General features: G+C 42.8%; 1 protein-coding gene across 1 annotated transcript in view; it reads left to right on the plus strand.

Moving 5' to 3' along the window:
- Window positions 1–6,560: 6,560 nt before the first annotated feature.
- leng9 (leukocyte receptor cluster (LRC) member 9) overlaps window positions 6,561–19,176 on the plus strand; it is a 28,768-nt gene continuing 16,152 nt past the window's right edge. The window contains exon 1 of the mRNA XM_039741817.1: window positions 6,561–6,638. The gene's annotated coding sequence lies outside the window, so the exon portion shown is untranslated. The remainder of the gene's footprint in view (window positions 6,639–19,176) is intronic.

Here is a 19,176-nt window from a genome sequence, read left to right on the forward strand (position 1 = left end):
CTTCACCATCCTCTTCCTCTGTATACTCTCCTGTATTTCCTCATTCCACCACCAGGTTTCCTTTTCCTCCTTCTTCTTTCCAGATGTCACGCCAAGCACCCTTCTTGCTGTCACCCTTACTACATCTGCTGTAGTTTCCCAGCTGTCTGGTAACTCTTCACTGCCACCCAGTGCCTGTCTCACCTCCTCCCTAAACTCAACCTTGCAGTCTTCCTTTTCAACTTCCACCATTTGATCCTTGGCTCTGCCCTCACTCTCTTCCTCTTCTTGATCTCCAACGTCATCCTACAGACCACCATCCTATGCTGCTTAACTACACTTTCCCCTGCCACCACTTTGCAGTCTTCAATCTCCTTCAGATTGACTCTTCTGCATAGGATGTAATCTACCTGTGTGCATCTTCCTCCACTCTTGTACGTCACCCTATGTTCCTCCCTCTTCTTAAAATACGTATTCACCACAGCCATGTCCATCCTTTTGGCAAAATCCACTATCCTCTGACCTTCTTCATTCCTCTCCTTGACACCATACCTACCCATCACCTCCTCGTCTCCTCTGTTCCCTTCACCAACATGTCCATTGAAATCCGCTCCAATCACCACTTTCTGTCCCTTGGGTACACTGTTCATCACTTCATCCAATTCGTCTCCAAAAATCTTCTTTCTCACCCATTGCACACCCAGCTTGTGGTGCATATGCACTAACAACATTCATCATCACACCTTCAATTTCTAGCTTCATAATCATTACTCTTTCTGAGACTGTTTTCACCTCCAAACACTCTTGACGTGCTGTTCCTTCAGAATAACTCCTACCCCATTTCTCCTCCCATCCACACCATGATAGAACAATTTGAATCCACCTCCGATCCACCTGGCCTTACTCCCCTTCCATTTAGTCTCTTCACACACATATCAACCTTCCTTCTCTCCATCATATCTGCTAACTCTCTCCCCTTACCAGTCATACTGCCAACCTTCAAAGCTCCTACCCTCAGCTCCGCTCTCTTTACTTTCCTCCTGTCCTCCTGCCTCCGGACACGTCTTCCCCCCTCTTCTTCTCCCCCCTCTTTTTCAGCCAACAGTAGCCCAATTTCCACCAGCACCCTGTTGACTAACAGTACTGGTGGCGTCCGTTCCGGGGCTTCACCGATCTGGTAAGGAAATCTGTATTGTTTTCTGCAGATTTTTAGACTGTGTACTTTTCCTGATGTAACCCTCCCCATTTATCCGGTCTTGGGACCGCCATGGTCTGTGCTTCCTTTAATGACTGATTTAAAATAAAAATGGAACTCGGTTGCCTTAAACTCTAAAACTCTCCTGTCTCTGCCCTGTGAGCGTCCCCTAGAGGTTACAGTATATATAATGTGTTTGGCTATGACATACGATGTAAGAGAACATTGTCCAACCAGCTTAATCCAGTTTTAGGTCAGGCCTGAGTGGTGGCTTTCCTGGCAGAATTGGGCAAAGGGCAGGAAGTAACCCTGAAGGAGGTGGCAGTCCATTGTGGGACCCACACACGTGTACAGAGTCCAACTAGTCTCATATCTATGAGAGAGCAAAACTATGACTCCTAGTGGGCGTATTTCTATACACTGTCAATCAAGAGTGTGGGCACACCCAGAAATGGGCGTGTTTTTGGATTAAAAATTGAAACGTCTTTTAAAAGATGCAATGAAATTGATTTAAAATCACAGCCAGGACTTTATTAGAATTAGTAATGGCTATTACTGCTTGAAATGACCGATTTTTAATTTGACTGTACAGCCCCATTTTCAGCAGCCATTCCTTCAGGGTCCTCATTGTCACCTCCCTTAGCTCAGCCTCGTGTAGTCCGTTTACATGCTGATTGGTTATTAGAGAAACTTTTGGAATCCCAATCCCACCGCTGACACCAGTTATTCTGTAAGGTCCTGGCAGTTCCTAACATTCAGTCCCGGGTTCATAGATGTCCACAGTGACCAACTGAGGACCCGAAATGGGTTTGTGCTTCACACCACACACTCCGATGTCCTTCTCCTCTTATGCTGTTGTCTATCTGGGCCTTCCCCTCCTTTTTCTGTTCTGCTCAGTTCCAGTCTGTCCTGTTCCATCAAGGCAGTAATGGACACCATTGTAGGAAATCTTCAGCGTCTCAAGGAGTAAAGCAACGACTGATGTGCTCCTTGAGAAAGCGGATTTCATTTTGGCCATTTTGAACCCCGAGCTGAACTTTAAGAGTGTCGGCACCTTACAATTCAAGTGTACAGAGTAACAGGTGTCAGCGGTGGGATTGCACTCACAAAGACGTCTCTCGTGTCGACAGAACTAATGAAGGCTGAGCTAAGGGAGGTGACGATGAGGGCCCTGAAGGAGTGGCTGATGAAGATGGGGCTGGTCAGTCAAATGTGAAGAAGAAATGGAAAACTCCTTCAGATGGAGCTGCCAGGTCAAGAGGAGAAGAGGAAGGCCTAGGATGAGGAGGTTTATGGATGTGGTGGGTGTGACAGAGGGCCATCATACACACTAGGAACGTCCTGGCTGAGTTTTCAAATCGATTTCATCAACTCTCTTGATGATTAAAGGGGTCCATTTCTGTCTGAAAGGTGAACATTTGTGGGTCTGCTGGGAGTACTTAGTGCCATTTTAGGCCGAGACCCTCGACTGGAGTGAAGGCCTTTCAGAAGATGGCGACATTGCACTGCTTGTGTGAAAAAGATCAGGCGGTGATTTGAGAAGACAGCCGCGGGCCTTGTGACGCTGGCGTTTTATACGTGAATTTGAATTTATTACGCCTGCACCGATGATGGTGGAAGTTCCAGTAGGTCATCCACAAAATGGAGGATTATTACGAACTGGGGGCCGTGCTGCAGTTTGTGTTAAACAAGTCAAACTTGGGAGGACATCCATCCATCGTCTAAACCCACTCCAGTCTGAGGAGGGTCATGGGGCAGCTGGAAACCATCCTAATGAGCAGTGGGCACAAGGTGGGGCAACACCTGAATGGGGTGCCAGTCCATCTCAGCGCAAACAAACACACACACCACACACACAATGAGGCCAATTTAACATCACCAGTCCACCATGGCTTCAGACTTTAGGAGAAGGAGAACATGCAATCAGCACACGGGGTGGACCTGAGATGTGAACCCCACCCTCCTTGTTGTGAGGTTGCAGCAGCACTGCCACACTGCCACCCATTGGAGGGCCATTTCATGCCAAATGCTGCATGAGCCCGGGGAGCCTGAAAAACAATTGGTGGTGCCACACAGAAGACGGAGCTTCAGCAGTGACATGGGCTTTATGACTGGTGAGTCTGAACTGACCCAGCATCACTAAGTGTGGGCATGTGTGAGCGTGGCACCCCATGCTGCCAGACAAGGCTTCGACTGAACGAGTAGGTGGACGCCTCTTCACTTGACAGTGTGGCACAGAACAGACCACTGGGCACAAGCGCTGTAACATCACTGGCACTGAAGCACAAAACATTCAGAATGAGCCAAAGGGCTGGCAGAGGATGGCATTTCTGTGACGGGACAATCGGACAGAGCAGAGGGGCAATTTAGAGGATCTGAAAATCCCTTTGTGGATCTTGTTTAGCTATTTGGCTGATGTCTTCATGGAAGGCGACTTACACATTTATGATGCAACTGATGACATTTATTATGGTTTAAAAGGTCAGAGCCCAGCAGGTCAAGTGACTTCCTGAGGGTCACACAGTGACAGTGTCAGGATTTGAACCCACAACCTCAAGGTTTGAAGTCCAAAGCCTTAACCACCACACAACACCTCCTTCCCAACAAGGACACTGGCTAGGTTAGTGCTGCAATTCATTGTGATGGGCAGTGTGGCCAAGTGAATGAGACACTGGACTGTAAATCACAAGGATGCCAGTTCAATCCATGCCACCTGCCAGCCAGCCAGCTCATCTTCCTGCATTCCAGTTGAATACAACGCACGTCCAGCTCACTTCAGGAGGAATCCGATAAAGGAAGACCCACTTCTTTTGGTGTAATGCCAGGGCACATGTGCTGTATGCCACCATTTACTGGCATTTCTTACAAAGTAGAAAGTTAAGGATGAGGCACAAAGTGAAGATGTCTGGCAGTGCGGCTGTGCGTTTTAATACAGAACACGTGAAAAGTGTGGCTGTGTATTCTCATGGAGTCTTATTTTTAACAACCATATACTGCTAAATATTCCAAATGATCAAATATTTTATACATTCAGGTGTGTATTTGAGTGGGGTTTGTTTTTAGTATAATATTTATTATTTTTAATAAATTAATTTCTTCATTAATGTGTTAATTATTGAGTTTCTGGAAAATGGTAAATTTCCACATCTACAGTATATCTGTCTATCATACTGTACAGTGCCTTTCCTATCTGTCTATCTATAATACCTTTGAAAGCCTATGCTTTGAAGAAGCTGTGCATGTGTATTGTGACGTCACGTGTATGCCTCGTTTATTATTTTTTCTCGCGTTTTCTGCTTCACAAGCCCCCCAATGCCACCTTTGCATTTTAGTGTTATTCCTATAGTTGGCCCGACTGCTGTGCGGCCGTTACGTTACGGTGCGCTATCGACGCCTATCCGCGCGAGGGCAGTGTTTGCCGCATAACGTCCTCTCAGCTCTCCATTCAGTCACTGCGCTCGTTGTTCATTTGGGCTGACGACTTTCTTAGCCCGGACGATGTCTACTAGCAATGGCTTCAGGTCCAAGTGAGGGTCTTTGGTCAGTGACCACTAAGTAAATAAATGCCGCAAGAGTGTTCCAATAAATCGTAAATAAAAATATACCGCATAAAGAACATTCATTACCACTACTAATTAAAAGTAATTATTAGAACTACGGTACTTTATTTGTCTCACACAGTTTAGATTGTAGTACTAGGGTGTTGTACCTTGTTAGCCATTATGAATGTAGAGAAGCCAAGCAAAATGACACCTTTTATTGGCTAATAACTTAGCCAATAAAAGGTGTCATTTTGCATGGCTTTTCTCTACAGTTTAGATTGTAATTCTTAAAAAGTTATTCGAATTAATAATGACAGTTGCAGTGAATGCAGTAATCCTCTAATCTAGTGGTTCCCAAACTCAGTCCTGGGGACCCCCTGTGGCTGCAGGTTTTTGTTCCAACCAACTTCTGTTTTTAATTGAACTCCTAGCCCAGTGAAGTGAGCTGTTAATTTCAAGTTCCTGTGCTTTGGAGTCAATGTAGAAATAACAAAACTAAGTTTGGTAAATTTGTATTAAAATGTACTAAACACTTATAAAGGAATATTTTTTTCCGGTACTTGTTGTGTACTAAACGATCGGCACTATTGTCACGCAAATCGGTGTGGCCGCCGCCCAGGTTGCTTAATGTTTGGAGTTTAAATTATTGCACTGACCTACCCCAACCACAAATACTAACTATAAGAGGGGCTGCTAGCATAGTTGCCTATAGGTCCCTAATGTTACTGTCCCCTTTGGGTGCCGAATCTTAAAAACTTAAAAATCCGATTTGCGTCACGATAATAGCAAAAGGGTACTAGCCGTCCGTTTAGTACACAAGCACCTTTTTTCCTTTTTAACAATTTTTAGCCCGATTTTCAATCTGCTTTTCCAGGTGTTCTGATTGTTTAATTTATTATATACTAATTAGTGAGTCTGATTCTGAAGTTATTGCAGCCGTTTATCATTTAGTGTTGTTTACCTGGCTGTCAGTTCTGTTTGTATGTAATTATCATTATTAGGATACAATGAAGGGTGCAAACTGCAAAAAAGAAATAAATTGCAAAACAATAGGACAACAACAAAAGAAAGGTAAGCGTTTTAAAGCAAAATAAATCTTTCTAAATGTCTTATACATGTAAAAATAATACTGCTGTGCTTTTTTAAAGGCAGAATAAGAGAAGGGAAAAAAAGACCATCTAAATAAATGAGATGAGTTATTATCACTAATTGTGAATTTGGCTGGAATGAAAACCTGCAGCCACAGCGGGTCCTCGGGACTGAGTCTGGGAACCGCTGCTCTAATAAAATCTGAGCGGAAGAGGGCGTAACTTAAATGATACATTTTAGATATTTTAAACAGACCTTTTCATTAATCTATCTGTTAATTCAGCCATTTCTGGACTGTGTGATTCGGTAGTAGCGGACAGACGGCAGCAATGAATCTTGGACGGGATGCCTGCCAGCGCATCTTTTCGCGATCTGACCGTTTACGACCACCTTGACTCCACGTCCGTGGACTGGGGAAGGAAAATTGAGAAGATCGACACCGCGGACATAACGGACGTCCACCAGCTTTTCGAACATAACACAATTTAATTACATAAAAAAAAAACTTTATTCAAAGAAAGCTCCTAAAGAAGTTTCTAATTGGGCTTATTCCGTTCTGTTATTCTCTCACATACTGCCATCTACCTCTCCATGTATCAACAGAATAAAATAGTTTTTTTGCCTTTTTTTTTTTACTTTCCCCCTCACTGACGTAGCCCTTCTTCTCACCACCTGCTCACACCAGCCTGGTAACTGCCCCGCGTTTTCCCCAACCGAATGCAAACTCCAATTCCCAGTGGGCTGTGCGTGCCTGCCGATGTTCTGACGTCACGAAAGCGGAAGCGAGTTAGATAGTACGAACTTTCAGGTTTCTTGCCGGCGAGTACTGTCAGGTGAGTAGTCCTTGGCAACATAACGAAATAACACAAGTCTTGGATGTTATGAGATATCTTATCGACGGATACATTTTATTGTTTATACTTAGAGCAGTATCAATTTAATTCATATTTAGTCCAATACTTTAGTGTTTCGGAAAATGGCTTGACAATATTGACGGCGACTAGCCTTTTAAATGTTAATTAATTACCTGGTGTAGTGTTCAGGGTGTACCTACGGAAGAATAAAATAAAAGGTTGAGACGCGGGTGTCAAAGATGCCAACAGACAGCACTGACAGTTTGTAGGCGGGTTTTTACTTTTTTTAAATAATGGAATTAACTTTCACCTCTTTTGCTTCTGTTTGTAAGAGTTTACTTTTTCGGGAAACTAGTTCAACATAAGAAATCTGACAAAAGAGAGGAGACCATTCAGTCCATCAAGTCCGCTTGTTTAGCTGACATTAAAATCAACAAACGAATTTGTACTGAACAATGGCAACGTCAACTGTCAAATAACTAAAACACCACAAAGAGCGTCAGCAGCTCACCCTGCCTGTTGTTACTCTGAACGAGTCCTCGTATTATTTCATGACCGCGCCTCTAACTGTTTGTACTTAAGGCTGGTGTGTTGGTGGCGGCTGTGACAAGTCAGTCCCGACGTGATTTTACTGTGACCAGAGTCGCACGTGAAGAGCTGGCTGGCGTTACGGAACACGGCGGAAGTGAGAAGGCAAGCAAAATGGACCCCTTTGATTGGCCAACTGAACAGATTACACTATGCGGGTTTACGAGGTAACTCGGGCCCCCTCTTCAGGCAGATAGATGTAAGAGTTGCCTCGAAAGCCTGCATATCGTAATCTTTTTAATTGCCCAATTAAAGGGGTCGTTTTACATCTCATTTCATTCGTAATGGCACAACAACACAGTGTGACACCCTCGTACTCCACCATGACTTAGAAAGAGCAGCGTGGGAGGCTCTCCTTCCGTCAAATCACTTTTCTGGGTGGCAGAATTGAAGAACTTAAAGAATGCTGTTGACTTGAGTGGGCCTTTTGGATAAACAGCGTGTGTTCTTTGTCATAATTTTTTAAAAATTCATGAATTCAAACCTGTACAAAATCCAACTCCTCAATGACAACATAGCAGAAACAAAGACCTGAGTCGCGCTAAATGAGCGACTTTCGAAGTTCTTGCCTCGTTCTTTACCGTCTCTCTTGTCTTTGAGTACAGTTAATGTATGACATGTCAGTTTTGGCATTCAGTCGGTTGGCAGGCTGCTGCTCCATCAAGAGAGCCCAGTTTTGTCACCTGCAGACTGGCAAGCAGAATTCAGTTGGCAGTGCCAATTTAATAGTCTGGCGTCAGGTGAGATGTTTCCATTAAATATTCCATGATGATTTAGGAAAAACATTTGTGACAGACGGATATCAGCAAGAGTGAAAGGGAAGGTCTACAGGACGGTAGTGAGACCAGTTAAGTTATATGTGTTGGTGACGGTGGCACTGGCCAAAAAAATAGGAGATAGAGCTGAGAGGTTGCAGAGTTAAAGATGCTAAGATTTGCATTGGTGGTAACGAGGATGGACAGGATTAGGAATGAGGACATTAGAGGGTCAGCTCAGGTTGGACGGTTGGGAGACAAAGTCAGAGAGGTGAGATTGTGCTGGTTTGGACATGAGCAGAGGAGAGATGCTGGGTATATTGGGAGAAGGATGTTAGGGATAGAGCTGCCAGGTAAGAGGAGAAGAGGAAGGTCTAAGAGAAGGCTTATGGATGTGGTGAGAGAAGACATGCAGGTGATGGGTGTGACAGAACAAGATGACGAGGACAGGAAGATGATCCGCTGTGCTTACCCCTAACGGGAGCAGCTGAAAGAAGAAGAAGAAGCTTTAGCAGAAACATTTCAAGAGCTAACAGTCTCTTTATAATTTCTACATTTTGTGTAATGGTGATCATGGCCACTTTGACATCACAGGACAGTTCATATGTGCTGCCCAGTATGATAGCCAAGAAAATAAATACAAATCGGCAGTGGTCTCCCCTCGACTTTCTCATTTACTCAGATATGAGGATGGATATTTGAGGAGTAAACCACAAGACAAGGATTGTATTTTTATATTTTGAACATTAAAGAACCTCAAATTAATATGTTGAACAATTATTATAAAAGTAAAGTTGAATAAATCGGACTCTGCAGTTGCATGAATGAAAGGTAAAGTACTACTTCCGGTTAGCGGAAATAGCCCAAAAGTTGATAGAGATCTACGTTTGGTATCTCATACTTGTATGCAAAATTTGGTTGACCAAAGTGAACGTGAACTCAAGTTATTGTGTTTACATAAACACACAGAGACAGACAGACAGAGACACAGACATAGTGATATTTTCGGACTCGGGGAGGTCTAAAACATCGAGATTCATCAAAATCTCGACATCAAATTTTTAAACCATTACAATACCTTCCCTATTCTTTGTATACGAGAAAGTAAAAAGTTTATAGATTGTAAGTTAGAGGATAAAGTAATTCCTAATATTCTTTTTGACAAGGCGTTAACACTAGAATTACCAAAGCTTACGAAAAAACTCATAAACGCGGCCCACCTTAAATCCCTCCGCACCTCTCCGTCAGCGTCTTTTGTCTTGTAAATGTGTTGATCCATACAGGCAGCCTGCTCTCCCATCCTCCCACCACCACAGAAACTCCAACAATTGCTCTCCCAGCTCAAGCCTTATTTATCGGAGAGTGAGGTAGCACCCAGAGCTGTATAGGCTAACAATAATAGATCGTTATTTGGAACGCATGCATTTCACGATGTGTTCCGTGTCTACAAAGATCTGTGTAAGTGTAGCATGACAGGAAATGCAAGAAATGTTGAACACATAGCTAAGACAAACTTTTTCCATGTTTCAGTACGAACGACAAAATTTTGACATATAATATGTGCAGACTTAAGTCCGAATATCAAAGCGGGAGCGAGATGTTGTATTCGGTGGTAGACGGGGAGCCAGTGAAGTTGAGAGAGAATCGCTGGAAGACGTTCAGTGGATTTAGATCAGGTAATAGTCCCAGCAGCAAGTTGTGAGTGATGGTTACGTTTGTTTTAGGGTTGCATTGCAGTAATCTGTATGTGAAGTGGCTGAGGCCTTACCCAATACTTCAGCACCATGTTGTGTAAGAACAGGACGGAGTGTAGAAATGTTTGGGAGGTCCGAGTAAGATTATCTGTAGCAGACCCTATCCCTAAACACGGGACTGTTGTTTCAGTTCATTTTCCACAACTGCCCTCAGATCCTCAGGTTCATAACGTGAGCAGCTTTGGTGTTGTATGTCTGCTGCACCTTGGGCACTACAACACTCTGTCCATTGTCGTGTTGCGCTCATTTGATGACTTGATAACTTCAGGCTGCCACCAACTCCCACAAGGTGAAAAAGGAGGTGAAGATCTGTGCTGGAAAGCAGTGGCACGCCGGCCACAAGAGCCAAGCTCTGGGAATGGCGGGACACCAACTGTACAGCGTAGCCATCGGCCACACGAGCAGCCAGCTCCTCTTTTCATCTTTCTGTGGTGAGCAGCACTCGCTCAGAGACCCTCTACAAATCCGGGCTTTGCTTCTGTCTGTTTTATGACAGGTTGGCACGTGGGCAGGTGAAGTGGCCCACCTGAGGTGGCACGTCAAGGCGCCGATGAGGGCTCAGCTGGCCACCCTGTGGTTTAAAGTCTACTGGCGTAAGCACGGAGCCTTTCAAAGCCAGACAAACTCTAAAGGCCGCCGCTCACTGGCCACATTCATTCTCATCTCCAAACCAAAGTGAACTTTTATAAACGCAAGGAAAACTGAATAAAACGTGAAATTTGTGCCAGCGAACTCCAATTGTAGAAGGTCTGTAAACGTCAAGCTGAGAGAGCCTCTGCTTCCGACCCACAAGAGACGTCACTGATCACTGAGATCTCCCAACAGGCCGTGTGTCAGAAGTCGGCACCGTGGGCCGGGCGGCAGTGGGCGCCGCAGTTGGTTCGGCCTGCTTTTACTTGATCGTGCTTGGCTAAGATCTTAGCAAAGGTTGTTGCTGCTCAGCTTAAGGATTACTTAAACTTACATCACCTGCTTGCGCCTTTTCAGTCGGGACTCGGAGCCCCACATAGCACTGAAACTGCTTTACTTAAGGTAACCGCAGATTCTGGGATGGCCGTCCTTCTAGTTCTCCTTGACGTTTGATACAGTTAACCCTGACATTTTACTGTCCCGACTTTCAGTTCTTGGTATCTCTGGTGCTGCTTTTTCTTGGTTCACATCACACCTCAGTGATCGCCAGTACTACGTCTTCATTAGGGAATACAAATCTGCCACTACTTCACTCACACAAGGGTCAGTTCTCGGCCCAATCCTCTTTAACATCTCTTTGCTCCCATTAGGTGAGATTGTTCGTCAGGATGGTCTAAGCTTCCGCTGCTATGCCGATGACACACAACTTTATGTAAGTGTTGATGCAACTGCAACATCTTCATCTGTTGCACTGACTGACTGCATTCAGGAAATCAATCATTGGATGACAGATCATTTTTTACTCAATCCTGATTAAACAGAAATCTTATTAGTTGGCACCAAATCTGTCCTCTCTACTCTTCATGGGCTAAAAATTGACGTTGATGGGGTCCTGGTTGAACCCTCCGCATCAGTCCGTAGTTTGGGTGTCATCTTCTTACTTTTCAACCACACGTTAACTCGATAGTACAGACGGCTTTTTTTCATCTCCGTAACGTTGCTCATCTGCATTCTTTCCTCAGTGTGGAGGATACTGAAACACCGATTCACGCTTTCATCTTCACGACCCGTCTGGACGATTGCAATGCACAAGGCCTCCCAACTAAATATATCAATAGATTACAGTATGTTCAGAATTCTGCTGCTCATCTACTTACGCACACTCAACAATCTGCTCCCATCACTCCTGTCCTCTATGGTTTGCAGTGGTTACCAGTCTTCAAGAATCAAATATAAAATAATTCTTCTCACCTTTAAAGCCCTTGATGGTTTAGCCCCTCATTATCTGTCTGAGCTGCTGGCCGTACATTAAGATCATCGGATGCTAACTTACTCACTGTGCCTAAATACAGGTTAGGAACTATGGAGGGAAGAGTTTTCAGTGTGATGGCCCCTAAATTTTGGAATGCTCTTCTTCTCAGCCTTCACGAGGACAAATCTATGATTCCTGTTAAAAACACATCTCTTCAATGAGTATTATTTATTTTCTTGTATGTAATTTCTATTGTCTTGTTAATTTGTTTATTGAAATGCAAAGTGTCCTTGAGTGTATGAAAGACACTACATAAATAAAACATTATCTATACTAATAAAACGCAAAGCCCTCACTGACTGACTCACTCATCACTAATTCTCCAACTTCCCGTGTAGGTAGAAGGCTGAAATTTGGCAGGCTCATTCCTTACAGCTTACTTACAAAAGTTAAGCAGGTTTCATTTCGAAATTCTACACGTAACGGTCATAACGGTCGACATGTTGAACTTTCTTATTTATGGCCTCATCTTCATGAAATTTGGTAGGCGGCTTCCCTGCGCTAACCGAAAACGATGTACGTACTTATTTCGGTGGTATGATGCCACTGTTGGCCGCCATATTGAATTTTTTTTTCTTTATTTTTATTAATTTTATTACAATCCATACAAAGCAATCAAGTTTTTACAAAAAGAAAAATTAAGTTAAGAACAGATCGATCCCCACCCCTGAGAGAGAGAGCAAGCCAAACGGCGTTAAATTTAAGGCTTGTAAACATACATAAATTAATAAATTCTCTGTGCTTTATGAGCTTATTTTAAAATGTTACTGATTAGATCCTGCCATGTTTTGAAAAAAGTCTGTACGGATCCTCAAACTGAGTATTTGATTTTTTCCAACTTCAAATAGTATAACACATCGGTTTCCCACTGACTTAAAAGAGGAGAGTTTGGGTTCTTCCAGTTTATCAGAATAAGTCTGCGTGCCAACAGTGTAGTGAATGCAATCACAATTTGTTTGTCCTTCTCCACTTCAAACCCCTCTGGAAGAACCCCAAACACAGCTGTTAATGGGTTAGGAGGGATTGTGAGTCCAAGGCTATCTGAGAGGTAATTAAAAATTTTTGTCCAGAATAATGTTAATACCATATTGAACTTTTCAATGGTCTTTGTTACTTATGGGCCCATCTTCAAGAAATTTGGTATGCGGGTTCCCAACGCTAACTAAATCTTACGTACATATATACGTCCATAGCCTGCAGCTCGGTCACCGTGTGAGGCGGCGTTGGGTCCCCCATCTCAACGCCTCCCACGTTGTTGGCTGCCTTCCTATATAAGGCCGTCCGTCACTTCAGTCTCTACATTCCCTTCCTTGCTTCGCCACAGGATTCACGTCTCCCTGCTGATAACTGCAGCATTTTTATTTAATCCACGGCTTCTCCGCTGTTTTATTGTTCATTTATTACGATTATAGTTATTGTGTAGGTATTTTAGACTTACTTTACATTGTTCAGGTACCCATTTCCTTTATCATTCCAACCGTACCCCCATTAACATGTCTATCGAGGTGATCACCATCGATCAAAGAACTGTCACTTACCGAGTGGTTTCCATGCCCGGAGATGGCACCTGCCTTTTCCATTCTCTGTGTTACATATTGCACGGCCATATCAGGCTCACTCTTGATATCCGGAGGAACATTGTGTCTTATGTATTGAATGACTGGGACAGGTTCAAGGTGTGGACTGATGACGGTACAGGAGATAATTAGACTACACAGGAGCACTAGAAGAGTGAAATGCTTAAGCCCTTCACCTATGGTTCTGCATGTGAGTTGATGGCTGCCGCTGAATTGTTCGGTTGTCGCTTTCAAGTGTACCGAAATGGCCAAGTATTTTACACCTTTCGACAACCGCCAGTGCCTCTTAAACATCTTAGATTCACAGGTGACGATTTCAGTAGTGGACGCTTTGATGTTTATGAATGTTTAAACTCTCAAAAGCTGGATGTGAAGTTATCGATGAAGCCGGTTGTGTGCTTACAACGCTTGACAGATGCTGAATGTCACTTCAACACAAGTCCTACAAATACTGTCGTAATTGAAACAAACCATGAAACTCAAACCGATTATGACAGCAGCAATCCAAGCTGTGAGATTTGAGACAAGATTACTGTTCACATGGCCAACTGTACGTTGTATGCTCAAGAGTAAGCTCAGCACACAGCTTGGCCATATTACAACCGGAGGGCCGAACTCACAATGTGGTATACAAAGAGATCGTTAACAAATAATTATTGGTATATTTTCCCTCAGTTTAAAAAGGTTTACTTTTCTTCTTAATAAAAATTTTAAGGCAGTACTTCGCCGCTGCGAAGCGCGGGTATTTTGCTAGTTATTATTATTATTACTAGGGGGCTTCGCCCCCTGCTCGCTGTGCTCGTCAACCCCCGTTTTTGTTTTTCTGGATACACACTTTTAAGATTTTTTTTTTTCTGTAAAAACAATATTTTGAATCTTTCAAGTCCCAATGTGCTGAATCTTTTGAAAGTGGTCAGTGAGATGTGTGTTTAATGACTTTGTACCATAATTCAGGATATGTTTCTCTGTTTGGAATTTCAGCACAGACAAAGCGATCGACATCATCAGCAGTTAATAATTGTTTTTCCAAAGTAACCAATAAATGCATGTACACTAAACTCCACTTTTGAAATTCTCAAGATTCTTTATTTGTCACATGCACAGTTATACAGGACAACACGCAGTGAAATGCATCCTGATCCGCTTATCAAAAACTGCAAAGTTACAAGAATATCAGTTAGATTAACAAAAAGTCCTAGATTGAAAGATAACAGTATAGTAGAACATAATAAATAAGTAAAATTATGTGAATAAAGTAGAATTAAGTGTTAAGGTGCAATAGTGCAGTGGTTATTGTGCAAAACCAAAGTTAGTCAGGTGCATAGTTAAATGAGGCAGTTTGTTTGCGCTCCTGCGATCTTTACTTTCTTTTTTTTATATTTTCTAATTTTCTTACTTTCATATTCTTGAACTTTCTCCACATTGCGCAACATTTTTAAATTTTTTTTTAACCTTTCCAAATCCACTGCTTTCATAATCTCTAATCTGCTCTGCATGTTTAAAGCGCCGTATTTGGACGAGCTTTGTTTCAATTCCACTTGTTCCGGGCTGATAATTACTTTCCTTATTTTCTGAATTTGCACCTCGATTATTCTTTTTCTTTTTTGTCTCTCCAACGCTTTTGAGTCTCTTTTCTCCACGCTGCTTTCTTCTTTGCTTAGTCGTCTACGTTTCATTTATAACGTATTGCCCTTATGCGCTTTATATGCACTGAGAGCCCTGGATCTGTGTCTGCTCAAAGCCAAAACACGAGTGAATGTGTGGCTGGCTGCCCGTGCTCTTGTTTATTTGTAAGTATGGCGTGTCTTGCAAGAATCTCGTGGGATGGTCCTCAATCTCTTGGCACAAAGTCTCGTGTTTAAGGCCCCCGCGAGACGCTCCATGGCCAATCTGTTTAGTCTTGCGGGTCTTTTGAAGTTTCTTCCGTGATCTTAATGTGAAGATCACGTCTCGTCGCCCTACTGTTTCTCTCCAGGATTTTTTTTTTATAATAGAGAGATAACCCATTAGTCAAGTAGTTAGAAATTGGTGGCCTGTTCTTTGTCTTTCTCTTTTTATATAAAAAAAATCTTTAATGTCCCACGAGACAAAGGGGACAGCTGCTGTACGGGCTTTTAAAAGTTCTAAGCGTTGCGTGACATGCAGATCACACGACAGAGCAGTAGCAGCCAGCCAGCAGCTGATCAAGCAAAGAGGAGGTAAATTAAATACAACTGTATTTGTTTCCCATTGTATCACCGTTTAAGAGGGGGTTTCTGAGGAAAGACCGTGTCTCCTTGGGGTGCGTTCAGACCCCCTCTTTACAACGCGAGCGGGAGAGGCGCAGAGTGGCTGGTGCATCATGTGTCCTCTTGGGCGAGCGAGCGAAGCAAGCAGGGGGCAAAGCCCCCCAGTTAATAAAGATGGTAGTGTGGTCTTCACAAACCAGTTGACTGTCACAGGGGCCGGACCCTCCCCAGCAGCATGCAGTACGAGCCGGAAAGAGCCTGGAAGTAGCGGCAGTCCATTGTAGTTACGTGAGACAATAGCAACAAAATGCCTTTCGATCTCGGGATCCCCGCCGTGTTTCTAATAATCGCCTTTAGAATGAGGCACCGAGTTTTTACATTTTTTAGGCTCCATTAATATTTAGAATTACCCTTTAAAACATTATGAAAATTGTACTCTGTCCATTCAGCTGAGTGTATTCCTATTAAGAGCCCCTCTGAGTGTGAGCTCAGTGCGCTGTAAACACATAACACTGACTCACAGATGGGGGGCGCCAGTCGTGAAAACATACTCCTTTTTTTTTATCTGTGTGGATTCTTTTTGTTTTGTTTTTTTCCTCTGACTTTTAACTATAATGCAAGTCTGTTGGAGCCTCCTCTTCCTCACCTGTTGCCTGACGTAGCTGACAAAGGGTCGCGGCTCCCAGGCAGAACAGGGCAGCAAAGCAGGCTTAATGAACTGGGAGTCTGTATGCCCAGGGAGTCAGTCAGAGCTGTCAACAAAAGAAAAGCGAGTGGGGCATACGGCCTGGAGGGGCCTGGAGTGTCCTGTAGTTCAGACAGCAGATGAAGATCAGCGACACTTCACAACTCGCCTCATCTGTCTGGTCGTAATTTTTTGATTTGACGTACTTTGTTAATTTTGAATGACCTGTAGGGGGTCAGCCATTGTACTGCACCCCGGAGCAATTTTCAAGTTAAGAGCCCTTCTGGCAGTAACGGGATTTGAACCGGCAGCCTTCCAGACCCCAGCGTAGACCCTTAGCCTCGGAGCCATCATATCGCTGTACTTGGGTAGAGAGTCCAAGGCATTAACTGAAGTTTAAACCGTGTGTCTGAAGTCTCACAACATGCAGAGTTTAACATATAACTTAGAAATGGCTTCTGACAGTGCACACGCGTGATGGCAGCACTGCTCATCTCCTGTCAGCATCGACACGCACAACCAAAGCAGCATTTCAAAACTTGCAACACCTCGGAGCTTCTTAAGCCTTTCACTTAAACTGTCTTAAATCTTAAACAAATACTAAAGGATTAAGAGACGAGGTACAGCTGTGAGTCACCAGGTAGAATAACAGGATATTTTGCACCGAAGAGGGATTTGTGAAAAAGACTTTTTAAAACATCACTAGCTAAGCGGAGGCAAGGTGCGCTAAAACACGTGGCGAGAGGCAGAGCGACTTGAACAGAGGCTGGCGCTGAGTCAGGAGGGTCACGCCCGCCTCCCCTCGGCCCGCTGCGTCTCTCTCAGCTTCACGCAAATCAGCACCACAAGCGAACTCTGATACTTAGCGCGATGAGAGAAGTCGCAAAATCAACTGGAATATTCAAGAAAATTATAGAAATAAAAAATGATCTAAATCCGTTAAGTAGTTCTTTCATGATAAAAACAGACAGACAGACGTTGGATTTATATATATATATACTTTGTGTGTGTGTGTATATGTATATATATATAGATAGATATATATATATATATATATATATATATATATATATATAGATATATATATATATATATATATATATATATATATATATATATATATATATATATATATATATATATATATATATATATATATATATATATATATATATATATATACATACATACAGTGGAACCTCGGTTTGCGAGCATAATTCGTTCCGGAAACATGCTCGCAATCCAAAACACTCGTATATCAAAGCAAATTTCCCCATAAGAAATAATGGAAACTCAGATGATTCGTTCCACAACCCAAAACTATTCATATAAAAATGATTAAGACAAAATATAAAGTAAAATACATAATACAAATTAACCTGCACTTTACCTTTAAAAAGAATCATGGCTGGTGTGAGTTTCTAAACTCATGTGGGATTCCACCCAACAGGAAGACACGCTGAAGAGCGCCCAAAGCAATCGCAGTCTCCCAGCTGTAGTAGTTCACCGATAAGCGATCCAAAAGATCGCAGACATGCTATAAGCCTGTCGTCAATGGGTCATACAAGGAACATTATAAAGATCCCGCTGCAATAAATAACAGCGCTGTTGCTGTTTCAAGCTGAATAAAACTAGTGTTAAAGTACTGAGACTCAGCTTTGTGTTTGGGGAGCAAGATGGGGACTTGCACTTCACAGCGCACACACACACAGTCACAATGCTGTAGTAAACAGAGAGACGCGCTGGGCGAGCAAGCAAGCAAGATAAGGAGAGAGAGAGAAGAACCATCAGCTCAGTTGTGATCACATGACGCTTAGCAGACAAAGTGTATCCATACTGCTCGTATTGCAAGACATCGCCGCTTATCAAGTCAAAATTTATTAAAAATTTTTGCTCGTCTTGCAAAACACTCGTAAACCAAGTTACTCGTAAACGAGGTTCCACTGTATATATATATATATATATCGATATATATATATATATATATATTGATATATAGAGAGACATATACTGTACAATTAATCCGTTCCAGACCGTACGAACTGTATGTAAATATATATTTTTTTAAGTACAAAAAGTTAATTATACCATAGAATGCGCAGTGTGATAGTAAACTAAATGTAAAAGCATTGAATAACACTGAGAGCAACCGAGAACTTCTCTTGAGAAACTTTTCACACCATCCTCTACTGGCTTTAAATTCCTCACCTTCGCCACTCGAAGAAGGATTTTTTTTTTCAGCAAATCGCCATGAATCTTCCTGGTTTTCTCACATATGACCGTCTCGCTTACGTTATCCCGTGCAAGTTGCTTCTCGTTCAGCCACACTAGCAACAGTTTTTCCTCCTCTTCCAGCACTTGAGGCCTCTGCTTGGTTAACACTGTAACTCCTTTTGCAGCATCAGCTGCTTTGTTAGGCCCTGAATACGCAAACAAAAGAAACTGGGAAACGGAGGATGGCAAATCACTGGCGCGTAGGGAAACTGGCCGCCAGTGTTTTTGCTCGCCACCAGAGCGTGTGGTTGTGAACAGATGCTAAATTTTGGTGAACTTTAACCCAATTTGTACGTGTTCAGAAATGTTTGTAACCAGAGGTTCTACTGTATCTTGAAAATTATCCATCCATTTTTAGGCCTCCTTAATCCAGTTCAGGGATGGCTGGAGCCGATCCTGACAACACTGGGCACAAGGCAATAAGCAACCCTGGATGGGGCACCATTTCATCTGAGGGCCTTATCACACACACACACACCCCCACTAGAATTCATAGTTTTTATGTGCCCTATGTAATCATAGGCATTAAGTCATCAGACTTAATCATGTGAATTTCCCCTTGGGATTAATAAAGTATTATCTATCTATCTATCTATCTATCTATCTATCTATCTATCTATCTATCTATCTATCTATCTATCTATCTATCTATCTATCTATCTATCTATCTATCTATCTATCTATCTATCTATCTATCTATCTATCTATCTATCT

The sequence above is a fragment of the Polypterus senegalus genome, chromosome 18, assembly GCF_016835505.1.
Source record: "Polypterus senegalus isolate Bchr_013 chromosome 18, ASM1683550v1, whole genome shotgun sequence".
Lineage (NCBI taxonomy): Eukaryota > Metazoa > Chordata > Cladistia > Polypteriformes > Polypteridae > Polypterus > Polypterus senegalus.